General features: G+C 41.7%; 1 long non-coding RNA gene across 1 annotated transcript in view; it reads right to left on the reverse strand.

The window, feature by feature from the left end:
• Positions 1-13,120, reverse strand: part of LOC137629411 (uncharacterized) — a 330,089-nt gene extending 316,969 nt beyond the window's left edge. Inside the window, exon 1 of the long non-coding RNA XR_011041500.1 lies at positions 12,942-13,120. This is a non-coding gene — a long non-coding RNA (uncharacterized lncRNA). The remainder of the gene's footprint in view (positions 1-12,941) is intronic.
• Between the last annotated feature and the right edge of the window lie 2,507 nt (positions 13,121-15,627).

The following is a 15,627-nucleotide window of genomic DNA, read 5'->3' on the forward strand; positions in this document are numbered from 1 at the left end:
ACCCTGAAGGCGAAGTGGACGACGGACACGACAAAGTCGCCTGCCGTCGACGCGACAATGTAGAAGCAAGCTGATCAACAGCAGGCTTCCAAAGACGAGTCTCTATGCAAGACCCTTCACTAGAAAGGGAAACACTCGTCAGAGAGACGTGCCTCGGACTTTGCTCCCCCCCCCCACGAAGGATGCTCGTCAGGGGAAGGAGTGACCACCTCGGTGGTGGAAGATGGAGAAGCAGGCACAGTTGCAGGAGCAGCTGGCCGGGCAGCAGATGACCTCTCCGATACCACGACGTCGACAACAGTCAAGAGGTCGACGTCTAAAGCCGACGAGTAATGAAGATCGGCACCCCGTTGCAAAAACTGCAGCAACGCCTCCTTGGAAGGTTCACCGGGCAAACCCAACGATGGCCAGAGCTGAAAAAGAGGAGAAAGAGAAACAGCCTCACTCTTGGGAAGAGCCGGGGCAACCCCACTAGGGGAGGCAGCACCGTCTCTTGAGGACCGAGGTTGACCAGGAGTTTATTGGCCTACAGTATGCTACTACTCGTCGGCCTCGTGGAGGAAACCGTCCGAGTAGGAGCTTTGGAGGAAGGTCGGGAGGCGGAGGAAGAAGCCTTGGGTTTCTCCTGCTTCAAAGCGCCCTTCGAAGGGGAAGAAACCCGCTTAAACTTCTTCCATCTACGCTCATACCTTTCCCACTGGAAGGAAGACCACTTCCAACACTCGTTACACATTATTTTCGCCACAGCGTTGTACTCTGCAGACGAGGCAGAGGCTGCGGGGATCAGTTCCCATACAAGTCTGCATGGCCATAGGAATACACATACACTGAAAGAAAAAGAAAAAAAAAGTTAATAGCAGCCCAAAATCGAAGAGGATGAGGGTCGGTGACAACCGCACTCCATCCGAGCCAAAAGCAAAGTGAGCGCTATCACAGGTGTGTGAGTGTGAGTGGGAGGGGTGGGAGGGGTAGCAAGCTAGCCCCCTACCCCCGCTAACTAGTGGGATGGGTAGTTAATCCTTGCTAAATTTTAATTGATTGTCCTTAACTGTATTCCAGTTACGAAACAAATGTCAATTGTCGGTGAACCTTACAAAGTCAAATTTTATTGGCCATCTGTCGCCCTCGAGACCATTCGCATCATCCTATTGGAGTCCCCTCATTATTATTATTAAAAACTCAGATTGTCCGCCAGCCTGTTCTTTTGGTTCGGGATGAAACAGGTTGAAAGGCCACCGAGTTATTCTCTTTACCTCCAAGGATACCACAGCTAATTGGCAGAGGTGACTTGAATAGCACCTCCTTCGTTGTTTCTGAGACACACCATTGTAGTGTTTGTCACTCATCACCACAACAGAGTGCCCTGAAAGGAGCTGATGGAATTGTTTGAGGGCGAGAAAGGCTGCCCTCATCCAAAAAGGGGTTTATGTGGTACTCTCACTCGCATTCAGAACAAAGACTGGATGCCTTAAGGTGTGACAGGTGTACCCTTTCTTAGGATGCATCTATGAAGATGCAACAAATTCCAGGGAAAGAGAGAGAAGGTCTACTTCCCTGAGAAGGTTGGTTTCTGACACCCACCACTCAGGTCTCTCTTCTGCAATAGACCTACCAGCATCGAGGTGTTTAGTGGGTCGAGGTGATAAGGCCAAAAGGTGGAACTGTCGGAGGATGATCCGTCGAGCCTGGGAGCACCCGTTTCACCACCAGGACAAGGACCAGAAACCAAGGGGGGGTCTCTCGAGAACGAGACTATTCCCGATTGAACCTCACGAGCCTGTTTCCTTGGCTTAGATGGAGTCGCAAGGAAAAGAAGGGCACGAGTGGATGTTGCCTTGTACCCTTCCTTGTGCTTGACTTCTCTACGGAAGTGGGCGCTGTCCGCATGTCTGACCAAGCCATCGGCCTCTGAAGGAAAAGCTACCTTCCTTTGCAAAGGAACATGTTGTTCCTCTCGTAAACTAGACAGACTGTGAGGAGAGTGCTGGCGAGGCGAGGGCTAAGGTGTGCTTGAGTGCACATCCATCTCAGCTTGCACAGGTAAGATGTCGTCTACCTGTGTGCGCTCTTCTACCTGCGCACCAAGTACACTAGCAAGGTAGAACTAGCCTTTGCTCTAGACAAAGTCTCTACTCTAAGATGATACTTCCTGCATGCACGAGTCTTGATGGGAAGACTTGCCCAAGAGAGCAGCTCATGTAGCTGAGGCGAGGCGCGCACCTTCATCAGGGAAACGAGCTTGCCGGCCCACCTCGCTATGTGGTAGAGTGCGCCATTTTGCACAAGACTCGTTCGCTATATTTCGGTCAGCATGCTCCCTCGTGGACCCTTCGTGTAAGAATCTGACATAGTCAGATGTAGGGGCAGAGGAGGGTGAGAGAGCGTGAATAGAACGATGTATCCATCTTTGAGTAAGGAAACTGACCGAGGTTTGGCCCCATGAAGTATCTACCTTTGACATTAGAATAACGGGGGACCTAGATTGCATGCAAACCTCCATCAGGGGGAGTGGTTTGCCCACCCACCTCGTTAGTGCTCCATGAATGGCTATGCAACCCTACGCAAGACTCTGGTCTGTGTTCATGCCCAAGTGGAATGGACCAGAGTTCAGTACTCCCATATGACCTGCCTCCCACAGCAGCCAGGTAGATAGAGTTATGTGCTCCTAAAGAAGGAGGCATTCGCTCGTAAAAAGCTATTAAATCTGTGGGAGATGAGTTGTATCATCAACTTATCCATGAAGAAATAATTTCTCCTGTGACTTATCGGAAAAAGGGATGGGCTCTAGGCTACCTGGTCAGCCAACTACCCAGTAAGGTAGCCAACACTTCCAAGGGATTGTGACTGTCACTATCAACCCCTTCCCTAAAGGGTTGGCCAATTCCATTGAGATGAACAAGGAACCTTGACTCTCAAGCTAAAGGTCATTTCTCATCAGTTTCTCTTGAGGGGCCTAGAGATTGCCTAGCAAGTAAACATCTCAAGATGATTGATGTCGAGATGTCCAACCAGATGCAAGAGATTGCTCTGTAGGGGGTGGAAATCCTATCTCCCATCTGCCTTCAATCCCATGGGAGTTGGCCGTGTTAGTATGCTTACATATCAGTAATACCAGCATAGCCAGTACTCCCTCGAGTAAGTTAACATTACAGAGAATCTCCTTAGTGATCGATCTCAAGCAAGAGAATGGTCGCTAATGACCAATAGCATGTAACTACTTCCGAAAGGCAAGATTGAGACATATCTTCAGTTCGTTCTAGGAAAAGTAATTTATGTATAAGTCCATCTACGAACAAGTAACACAGACTGGTGAAACAGGATGAACATACGGGAGCAGCCCAAATGATTCGTTGCATCCAGAACTCAATTGGAGAATATTGATCAACGTTCAAAATCGAGACCACCTCCTTCCTTTGACCTAAATGCCCTAAAAACGAAAATGTTCAAATTTTTGTGCTTCCGGGCATAAATTCCGAATGTTCCCTCCAAGGTAACAAATTCGCTTATGCGAAATTTCAGAATCTAAGTATTTTAAATACTGCGATGGCCGATTCTAAAGTTAACTTGGAACTGTCTGGAGTGAAGGAAGTGTCTATTTGAGGGTAAACTTCCTAGAGTATGCCTGGTTACAGAAAGGTGGGAGGGTAAGGCATAACCTCACTTCATAAAAGGAATATAACCATTGAAACTAATAATACATTACATCAGAGTTCTAATTATATGGTGGTAAAGTTGGCTTCATTAATTCAGGTACACTTCACGGGAAGCTAAGGAGACGTCTGACAGCTGTACATTGTAGCAGGTACCTTTGTTTTAAGCAAAAGAAAAAATGTTGGCAACACTGCCAGTAAAAAGTCGCTGAGCTTATAAAAAAAAAAGTGATCAAAAGATTTTATTAATTTTACAAAGTACTGTTAAGGAAATAACAATATTTTCCATACACAACTCCGTAAAATGAACAAAAATGCTTTTGATCACTTGTTAACAAGCTCAGCAACTTTGCTTTACAGGCAACGTTGCCACAAGTTTCTCTTATGCTAAACAGCGTTACCTAGTGTCAGACATCTCCTGAGCTTCCCGTAAAGTATACTGGAATTATTAAAGCCAACTGTACCTAGTCCTCGTTGGCAAAAAAAAATCGCTTGCCCCCATGCTGTTGCGCAAACGTAACTTCTTTGCCTCCAGCTAAGTGCTTGAAAACGAGCCTGAGCCTGCTTGCGGTAATATTGTATGTACGACAAATCCCAACATTATTGCTCAAAGAAAAGGGTCATCGATTAGGTGTAGCATTGTCCGTAAGCAAGTGTGCGTCCACAAAAAGCACATGCACCTAGTGTAGCGATCAAAGCTACATCGGTATCAAATGTTTGCCTACCTAACTTGTGGACGGGACAAGCGTCTTCGTAAGTGAATACAGTACTTGCTTGCTATCGTTCGTAAACGTAAGTAGAAGTTGACACTACAGTGAGCCCTCGCTACTTCGCGGTTCGACTATCGCGGATTCACGACTTCGCGGATTTTTTTCATAATGCATGTACTGTATATACATATATTGCGGATTTTCCGGAAATTTCGAAAATAGCCGCGATATATGAAGACCCAAAATATTTTGTTAATTCCATTAATAATTAGTAATATCTGCTCTTATTGATGGTTCATTGCTTTACATATGACATATAATTCAGTACAAGAAGAAATAAAACACGAAAAGAGAATGTGATCATACGATAATTCAGTATACGTAGTAAAATTAAATCGAACATGAAACGCAAATCAGATGCAGTCTGACTTTGTCATATTTGAATGGTGTAAGGCTGCTGATGGCTACTACTACAAATGTAATGGATGTGCATCTTTTCCATGAATCTTTTGTATGTATACGTACGTAGTACTGCATCCAATAATATTCTTTGTTGCAAAAATCACATCTCGAATAAGCGTACATATCCTACAACAAAACAAGCGTAACATAGCGTACATAAAGCATACAGTATATAGTACCTTGTATTTTAATTTGTAACTACTACGTAGCATGTAAGACGGACTGTGATTGGTTCCAGTGCTGATAGATGACGAATCAGCTCCCAAGTTTTGTAATCTAGCCTGTGATTGGTGTTTTGACCGCTTCTCCGATCTGCAGCATCTTCTCGCGGCCACTTTGTTTGCCGCTCTCTGGCCGGGTAGATGCTGCTACGTTACTGTGTAACTTAATCTGTGCTGTGCGTGACTGTTTGAAGTTGAACTTTTTGTTGAACTTTCTGTTTAACCCCTACAATGGCTCCCAAGCATTCAATGGCTCCCAAGCGTTCTGCTTCTACTAAGGCTGGTAGTGAGCCTAAACGCCACCGAAAAATGATGACGATTGCTGAGAAGGTGACGCTTCTCGATATGTTGAAAGAAGGCAGAAGTTACGCGGCCGCAGCCCGCCATTTTGGAGTGAACGAATCCACCGTTCGCTACATTAAGAAGGACGAGGTGAACATTAGAAAGACGGTTGCCATCACCTTTAGCAGTTCAGCGAAGCGAGTTGTTACCGCTCGTAATAAAACGATCGTCCGTATGGAAGGTGCTTTAGCAGTCTGGATTGCTGACTGCCGGAAGAAGAACATAGCCTTGGATACGAACACCATCCGAACCAAGGCTTTGGGTTTGTATGAGAATTTTGCGGCAAAGGAACCTCAAGACGACGATGGCGACCATGCTGAAGAAGACGAAGATGATGTACTAGATGAACCTCAAGCAGGGACATCCACTGATTCCCAGCCTCAGAAACAACGTTTTACCGCCAGCAAAGGATGGTTCGCGAAGTTTCAGTAACGCTTCAGCCTGAAAAGCGTTTCCCTGCATGGCGAGGCTGCTTCCGCTGACACTACCGCTGCTGAAACTTACGCGAATGAGACATTTAAGAACATTATCACTGAAGGTGGATACAAGCCCGAACAAGTGTTTAATATGGATGAGATCGGCTTGTTTTGGAAGAGAATGCCGTCGCGAACTTTCCTGTTCAAAGAAGCCAAAGCCTCTGGCTTTAAAGCATTCAAAGATCGTGTTACCCTCGTGATGTGTGGCAATGCTGCTGGATTTTTGCTAAAGCCGGGGCTTATTTACAAATCGAAAAACCCTCGCGCTTTAAAAAATAAAAATAAGAATCTCCTTCCCGTGTACTGGATGCATAAAACAAAAGCATGGATTACGAAGATGCTTACCTCCAACTGGTTCCATCAGTGTTTTATCCCGCAAGTCAGTAAATATCTCTTAGAGAAGGGCTTGCCATTTAAGATCCTTCTCCTTAGGGATAACGCTGGTGGACACGCAACTGATCTGTCGCATGAGGGCACTCAGGTTGAGTTCCTGCCACCCAACACAACGTCATTAATTCAACCGATGGACCAGGGGGTTATCAGGGCGTTCAATGCCCTCTACACGAAGAATACCTTGGCGAACCTCTTTGCGTGTGTGGATGCTGCCCAAGATGATGGGGATGGAACATTCAATTTGAAGGCGTACTGGCGGAAGTACACAATAGCCACGTGCCTGCAGAACATCCAGAAGGCACTGAAAGAAATGAAACCTGCTACCGTTAATGCGAGCTGGAAGAAGTTGTGGCCCCAGATTGTTTACGGTGACGAGGGATTTACACCTGCTGAGATTCAACACTCTGCAATACGGAAATCTGAGCAGTTGGCTGAGATAATTGGAGGTGACGTGTTTGGCGACATGACGACTGAAGACGTCGATGAGTTGTTGGACTGCCATTCCCGGCCGCTGACGCAGACCTCGAAGACCTGACGAAATCGGCCAGTGAAGAAGACAGTGAAACACAGGAAGAGACCCAAGAAAATGTCGAAGAAACTGGCTTAACATTAGAACGGCTTGCCAAGCTCTGCAACCTTGCGAAGGAGTTGAGAGAATTGTCGCAAGAGTGGGACGAGGATATGGTTCGTTCTATGCAATTCTGCAACAAAATCAATGAAGACATGACTCCCTACAGGATGCTCTTCGAGTGAAAAAAGAAGCAGCGGCAGCAACTTCCGATCACAATGTTCTTCCAGCCTCGCAAAAAAGAGCCAGTTCCTCCTGCTACTATGCCTTCGGAAGAAATTGAAGAAGTGTCCCAGGAAAAGACACCTTTGTCTGAAGAGACGTAAAATACTATCATTGGCTGCACAATAGAAGACATCATCAGCTTCATCATCATCATTTCTACTGTGCAGCAAATTCATCGCCATCATCATTCAAGTTTTTCTTCAACTTCTTTCGTGGTGAGTACAATAACAATCTTTATTTTTTTATACTACTTTAATATTCTAACATTTTAATATTTGTGCCTGTTTTAGTTTAGGGTACTGTAGTAGCCTACTTGCATTAAGTGTTCTGTACATTAAAGGGTAGTTTGTTAACAGTACTACGTAAAGGGAAGGTTTTAAAAGTCTGAATATACATGTTATAACCTATCATATTTTTTTGTTTATTACATTCAAAACAACTCTCTCTCTCTCTCTCTCTCTCTCTCTCTCTCTCTCTCTCTCTCTCTCTCTCTCTCTCTCTCTCTCTCTCTCGTAAATTATCATTCGGTCATTAGCGGCAGTTTGTTATTGCTGATTAAATGCAAAAAAAAAAAAAAAAAAAAAAAAATTGTTTTCCTGCTTTGCTACGTATGTAGGATTTTATATAGATACGGTAAATAATATTTGTAATAACATATTTACTAAAAGCTTTTAATATCATTATTTATCACTTTCATCATGCGCATTTAATGCCTTCGTTTGTTTATTACGATCGAAGATGGAGCGTACAGTAAACGAATGGAAGGTTTCCGTTTCAGGCGGCGTCATAAAGAAAAACATTATATAAATGGCATTCATTTCAATTATTTGGAAGTTCTAAGAAAAATTAAGTAAAACATTGGTAATAACAAAATCAACATATAATCAATATAATCGATGCAAAAACTAACCTATACACAGATGTGTAAATGCGTTTGTTTCTTCATTATGATCAGAGATAAACGTAAACAAAACATTGGTTGTCATCTTTTATCGTGCTTTTTGGCGTGTTTAGGAAACGCATGATATAAAATCGCCTTTAATATTTGTGCCTGTTTTAGTTTAGGGTACTGTAGTACATGCATTAAGTGTTCTGTACATTAAAGGGTAGTTTGTTAACAGTACTACGTAAAGGGAAGGTTTTAAAAGTCTAATATGCAAGTTAAATAAATACGTAAATATGGTGTCCCTACTTCGCGGATTTTCAGCTATCGCGGTCGGGTTTTGAACCTATCTACTGCGATAAACGAGGGTTCACTGTACTTCCCTGAGACTAGAGGCTAGCAAATAAAACCTTGCAAAGGTATGCCTCACTAACCTGTTGTGTGAGTGCTCCCAAGAGCTGTCCATTCAGTAAGGAAAACAAATCCAAGAAAGTAAGAGCGAAAGATTACGTTTTACAAAACTCGGCATTTAACAAGACTCATTGTGCCCGAGGGGCACGATAATGGTATGCGGCGGCCGCAAGCGATTGACTATTGTAAACCATATTTGCAGCAATAACCATAAGGTTTTGTCTTTCACAACTTAGAGAGTTCATTTCAGCCTTTATGGAGTGTTAGCAATCACCTGTAGTGTAAGCCTCCCCAGGAAAGGGAGTTTCCCATAAAGAAGTGTAGTCTCACATGTATGGGTTTCTTGGCCCAGAATACAAAGAATACAAAAACTAGGGAGGTTTCTCCAAGCTTCCCCGCAAACACCGGCTAGCACCCACAAACGCTAGCAAGCACTAGCGAGTATCAGCTTAGGTTTGCGAGTACAGTATCAGCAAGCGCTGGCGAGTATCAGCGAGCGCTGGCGAGTATCAGCGAGCGCTGGCGAGTATCAGCGAGCGCTGGTCAGTATCAATGAGCGGTGGGCGAGTATCACCGAACGCTGGCGAGCATTAACGAACACTGGTGAGAAGAAACTTGACTCTTACCTGTAAGGATAAGTACAGGTAATGTGAGTTCATGCAGTAAGCAGAAGCTCTGCGTGCTACCGAATTAGGGTCTCGCACACTTGCAATGGTTACTAAGGCAAGCAACTCGAGTTGCTCGCAGACCTACGCTAAGCAGAACAGCTTACCCACCTACCTTGTTAGAGTTCAGTAGGTGGGTGTGCAACACTGCGCATGATTTCTCTGCGAAACTAAGGTCTTTGAGAAGTACTCATGCTCATCCTACCAGCCCCCGGAGGTTGGTAAGTAGCCTTATGTCATACCCCCGGAAGGGAACGTCCTATGCTGGACTTGAATAACAGCTGTTTCTCCCTCGTAAGAGGTTGAAACTATGAGATGCAGGTCCCTAAGGGCTTGGCCTCACAAAGTTCCATGAGCTTTGTTGTTCCCTAAAAAAGCACGACATAGGAAATAACCCTGAAGAGTTGTAGCTTCTCCCTCATAAGAGGGAGAAACCCTGAAGGATATTCCCACACAAAGCTCTAAGAGCTTTGCTGTGCCCAAAGGCACGATGTCAGCAATAGCCTAACCTTGAAAAATTAAAGCCTATGAGACTCGTTGATGGGAGAGGCGGCGGACGCAAGCGGTCGGCAGTCATCACCATAAGCGACAAAGACCACAAATGGAAGTTGCACGCGGACTGGTTTTTAACCCAGAGGATACAGCCGTAATGAACAGGAACTGCAAGCAGTCACCTAACTGCTTTCTCACCAAGCTTCGAAAAGCTTTACTACGAAGAGCAAGACCGGGGCATGGACGAATCCAATTCCCGCCGGAGGAATACCACCCAGGCGAAGGCAGTCTCCCGCGGGCTGGAAACGCGACCAACGCCTGTTGCTGTTGTCAGCATTTCTCCCCACCTGAGGGAAGATTAATCAATAAATCAATCTCCCCACAAGAGGGAAGATTACTGGACAGTGGCTAGAGGAAGGTAACTCTCCGGCAGAAGGGAAAGTTGCCCAACACCTGGTGGAGGTTAACTCTCCCACACAAGGGAAAGTTGTCCAACAACTGAGGCAGACCTCCGGGCAGCACTCTCTGCTTCCCGTCAACAAGCTTTGTTCAAGTTGAAGGTTGGCATCGAGAGCTATCTATGAAACATAGCAGAAGCCAGTTTCTGGGTTCACCCCAAAGGAATCCCCCACGACTAAAAAACCCGAGGGGAACCAGTCTGACACTGCTCTCATTCCTACGCTGGAGCTGCAGGAATGAAGGTGAGCAGAAGCAGGGGGCGCAGTAAACTGTAACACTCTCAGAGTCATTCCTTAGCGGGGAGAACCAAAAGCTCCAAAGGAAGGTAGAAGTTGCTGCAAAGGACAACAGCACAGACTTCCCTCGGAGGTGGGCTCCGTTGCTTTGATAAGGGAAGCAAAAAAGTACACACAAAAGGGAAGTCCGGGGTAACCATCTACCGAGCTGAAATAAAAAGTGACGTTTCTCTACTGGTGCTTGTTTGAGCGGGGTAGTTGGTCTAACACTCAACTAACCCTTCCGCTAACTAGCAGAAGATAGTTACACCTCCAAAAAGCTTTAACAGCTGGTTTCAGCTATTGCCAAAATAACACTCCAATGCAAAGAGCATACGGTTTGTGTATAAAGCAGGGACAAATTAGGGTTAGTATGCACAGTTGGACATGGGAGTTCCTAGCACACCTCGCTCCAAAGAAATGCACCCCATCACACCCTAACTTCATGGCGAGTAAACAAACAGATAGTGTTGGGATAAATTGCAGCGGTGGTGGGTGGTGCTAAACACAGGAACTCCACCGCTCAGTAAGGGTGTGGCTGGTTGTACTTCTTGAGAACAATGTGTCAAACTGTACATTTGCACACAGGTAGCTCATAATTGGTTAAGAAAGCCAGGTAATAATTATGTCATACAAAAAACAAAACAGCTTGCACAAGCAAACACAAGCAACCCATGCGCAATGCCAATAACTCATAACAATGGAGTTAGGAGTGAAAAATACTAAACATTTTAATCGATCGATACGCAAGTTATTATGCCCCAGCCCCCATTAAACATACAGAAAATTCCAAACTAGTGAATTCCAGTTTTTCTATTAATTAAACTATCATATATTAACCAAACAGTTTTTTTTTTAAATAGAATACCTGATAAATAAAATTACCTATAACACTAGCTACCAGTAGACCTCTAACGCTCTCAATAAAATTTCATAGTAAGCAGCCTATGCAAATTAATGAGTTATAATATGTATAAATTCTGTGAATAGGTCTAGGATTTGATTTTTTTGGCAATATACAGGTATAAGACTTAAGAGCTTGAGATCAAACAAAATAGTCTAAACATTACACAAAAAAAGGTAGTGCATAATAGGTAATAAGTACGAGGAGCCTCTGTAAAAGTCATATAGCCTAACAGGGATTAAATATTATTCTTTCGAAATCTAATGCAAAAGTTCACACAATAGCTGTTTAAGAGACTATACACTAACCAGCTTCTAGCTCTAAAAAGGAAATCGGTAAAATTATAGTTATGGACATAATATTTTCAACAGGAAAAAAAATGGTTTTTCCTATAGTAAATATGCTGTCACAGAATTTGACCATTTCAACAATAAATTAGCCCATAACCCATTAGACCATCTAAGAACAGGGATACTTTTTCTTCAAATCTAATGGTTTTTGCTATGCCTTTTCGCTTGCGGAAAAAAGAAAAACAACAAACTCCTTTGCACTGGCAAGCGGTACATGCTGAGCTGCGAACGCTAACCCTAAATGATTATTATTTCTTAGATAATTCACTTTTTATTTGCAGTGAAAATAAGTATCATTTTCGAAGAGAACAGAGATTTTTCTCTAAGAAAAACCTGTTTTCTAGCAGAGAAGCTTTTTACATCCGTAACTATAATAAAACCAAAAATTCAACACGCTCATGGCTTTATCTGCATATTAGTAGCCTATCAGAATGAAGCATTAGTTTGGCTAGGTTAGGTTAAGCAGATCAGGGTACTGAAAATGCTAACCCACCTTTTCACATGCTGTCATTTTGTTTTCCTAATCAATAAACTCAATCATTCTATTGTGGGACACTGTAGCTAGTTAGATAAGCATGCTACGTAATGAATTAATATGGCATAAATGACAAATTAATATCAAATTTTCCAAATAACATCCCCAATACATGACAAAATCAATAACAATCGGAATTCCTAGTAAAGCGTGTAAACTTGTTATTCACAACTAAAATTATGTTATATATCATAAATTACAATTAATAATGGAGCCTTTGTATTTTGTGGGGACACTTATGGTACCGCCAGGAAATCGAGTAAAAAAAATGTCCGAAATCGGCTCTTTTTCAAGGAATGATTACACATTGAAATAGTATTATATTCACTTGTTTTGTTTTTTATTCATAATACAAGGTTAAAAGGATAAGAGAGAGAGAGAGAGAGAGAGAGAGAGAGAGAGAGAGAGAGAGAGAGAGAGAGAGAGAGAGAGAGAGAGAGTCAGGTGTATCTAAAGGTAGTAACCAACAACAAACCCCAGAAGCCGTGTCCTTACCTTCCTAATGACCTAACGGGACCCCCAAACACTGTCGCTATCATACAAACCCACCTAACCTAGTAATTCCCAGGCTACAACCCATAACCAGATCATGGTAAAGAACATTTTCCCCATAAGGAAAAACCATTTGACAACTAACAACAAAGATATCGCCTGTCCCAACCAACTACACCTAATAATACCTACTAATTTTGAGAAACTTATGCAAAGTACTTGTATGTTTTCCCCACCCAAAACCCAGAGTTCCCACTGGGGGTCCCCCATTATCGTAGGATATAGATGTATATATATTTCTGAAACTATTCATTTGCGACGGAAAAGTGTCATTTTTGAAGAGATCGTAATTTTTTCTGTAAGAAACAGTAGTTTTTTTCCTAGGTTACATTACCATGGAATAATATACAAAATTACCGAGTACTTACCTACTGAGTCCAGGAGAAGCGTTTGTCCAAGGAGTCAGTTTAATAAAACATGGCTTCTACAACCACTTAGCCTAATCTCCTTTACATTTTATCAAACTTGCCTTAAAGGTATTTACATAACCCCCGCAAGTATTATTCTTGCACTTGATGAACATCCGCACTGGTCCACTTCAATGACATACCCAACTAACCAGGACCAGGTTGATGACGTAGGCCTAGGTCTATGCAATGTACAGTACAAGTTGATTGTATCCAAAACTAAACCCCAAAGTGTTTAGGAAAACCGTATTTCCATCATCTGGGCCCTTCTTCATTTCTTAAACTGTATATACTTTACAGTGGTCCATTGTTCTTAATAAAGCACTTTTAATATAAAAAAAAACGTTTCCAAGGGAGGAGCCAGCTCAGGTGTCAACAACAACTTCTCAATGCAGTTGCCAAGTATGCAAATAACTCGATTTACCTATGGCTGTAAATATTCTAATGACATATTTTGGGGTGGCTGTATTGAGTTTAATTTCATATCTTAATATCTCCATAATAAAAGAGAGATATCCTAATCGTCAATTATAGTTATTTTTACATTTTCAAAATCTTCTTCAATCAAAATTTTCTAAGACCATCTCTCGTCATCTCATGCAACTTACTATCACTCTGTTTTATGGTGGTTGCATTCAATTTAATTTAATATTTGAACATCTCAAAATAAAGCAGAGATATCCTAATTTTCAATAATTGTTATATTTACTTTTACAATATACAGTGAACAAAATCTTCTTCAATCAGATGAATGATGCAATGAGTTTGACATTGGTGCTGTTGAGACTTCTGAGTATGTACAGTATATGAAGACTAATGTTGTGGAACGTTTTTGAAGAGGTATCATAAAAAAATGGCTATAGGGTAATAAATATATATAAAATGTGCACAAAAACCTACAGACAGTTTAGAATTATAGTCATTTTCTTATACTTTAAGGCAGACCAAACTTACATCATGCAATTACTAAAGATCAGAAACTTTTTATGACTTTGTTATGGTTCCATACCAATTCAGAAGTAGCAGTCTTCAAAAGAAGACATGGAATTTAGCTATAAACAACTATTTGCAACTAAAACATGCCAAGAAAAGTTGAACACTCAACTTGCTATTTGAAGAAAACTTGGCAATTGGTGCTTAGAGTATGTAAGTTTGATATAAGCTAGGGATTATAAAAATAAAATCTTGACGACGGTAGATAAACAGTTTTTTTTTAATACGGTAAAAGTTGGCATTGGGTCCAGAGAGGCCATTTAGTGACAAGGTGTACAGTGGAAAAAAGTAAAAGTAAAAAAAGCTTGACTGGCATAAGGGAAGAAAATAAGTGGAAGCAGATCTTTGATAGAGGGTTAAAAAGTGGGTACAATTAGGTGCTGAGAGGATGTTGCAAAAGACATGTAGTAATGGCTGTCATAATCATCAGCTGTTGCAAGTCCACTGCAGGACAAAGGCCTCAGACATGTCCTTTCGCTCTTGTTTGTTTATGGTCTTTCCATGCCAGTCTGTACCTGCTATAGTACACCAAAAACCCCTGTAGGACAAAGTATTATTCCTTACAACTGTAGTACTTTCCCTGAACATACAAAGTTAATGATGACAAACCACTCAGTAGCACATACTTTGACAATCATTATTATTACTAGTACTAGCTAAGTTGTAACCCTAGTTGGAAAAGCAAGATGTTTTAAGACCAAAAACCCCAACAGGGAAAGCCACCCAGTGCCATAAATAAATAAAGCATTACAGTAAACTATAAAACAAATAAGGATCTAGAATATAAGATATATAACTAAGAAAATAGAATATATTAAAATAGACAATGTTATACAAATAAGTAAGAAATTATGTATAAAAAAAGATTTATGTCAACCTGCTCAACAGAGAAGAATTTACACAAAATTTGAATGTCTGGCATTACATTGGTTTACACTATTTCACTGGGAGGACCATTCTAGAATTTGGTCACAACTGGAATAAACCTCCTATAATATTGTAGTATTAAGCCTCATGGAAGAAAAGCCAAAACAGTTGGCATTACCTGCTACCTAGTATTTCTAGATACCAGATGATATCAATTTGAAAAATCTGAAAGCAAGAGGTGGTTAGAATACTAAGAAATATTATGAATTACTGTATGCATTAATATCTAATTGAGCAATTGTACCACATAGTATCTAGATCAGGGACAAGGAATTTAATTAAATGCAATTTTCTGTCCAAGAAGTTAAGAACTTCTTAAGACATTATTGGACTTGAAATTTTCATTTTGTTTAAATCTCTGGAATTACTTGGACAACTTTCAGGAAAACTGTTATGACTTTGTGGCAATATAAATCAGCATACTGTACTGTATAGCCCTTTCTTTAAAAACTAATTTCATATTTGGGAGTATATGCAGTAGTTGCATATGATAAGGGCAGTCAAAATCTACAAATCAAAGGGATCAAAAACAGCAAGTTGAATATGAAAATCCAATTAATACAAAAAAGGAATTGAAAAATATTCATTGCCGTAACACACCCTTAAACTACTATGTACCAATCATGTACTTACGGTCACAGATGCATTAACTTAACATCATAAAAGCATCTAAGGAATATTCTTCCTCTTTAATGCAATAAAGGAAAATAATTTCATACAACTACGA

This window comes from Palaemon carinicauda, chromosome 37 (assembly GCF_036898095.1).
Source record: "Palaemon carinicauda isolate YSFRI2023 chromosome 37, ASM3689809v2, whole genome shotgun sequence".
Taxonomy (NCBI): Eukaryota; Metazoa; Arthropoda; class Malacostraca; order Decapoda; family Palaemonidae; genus Palaemon; species Palaemon carinicauda.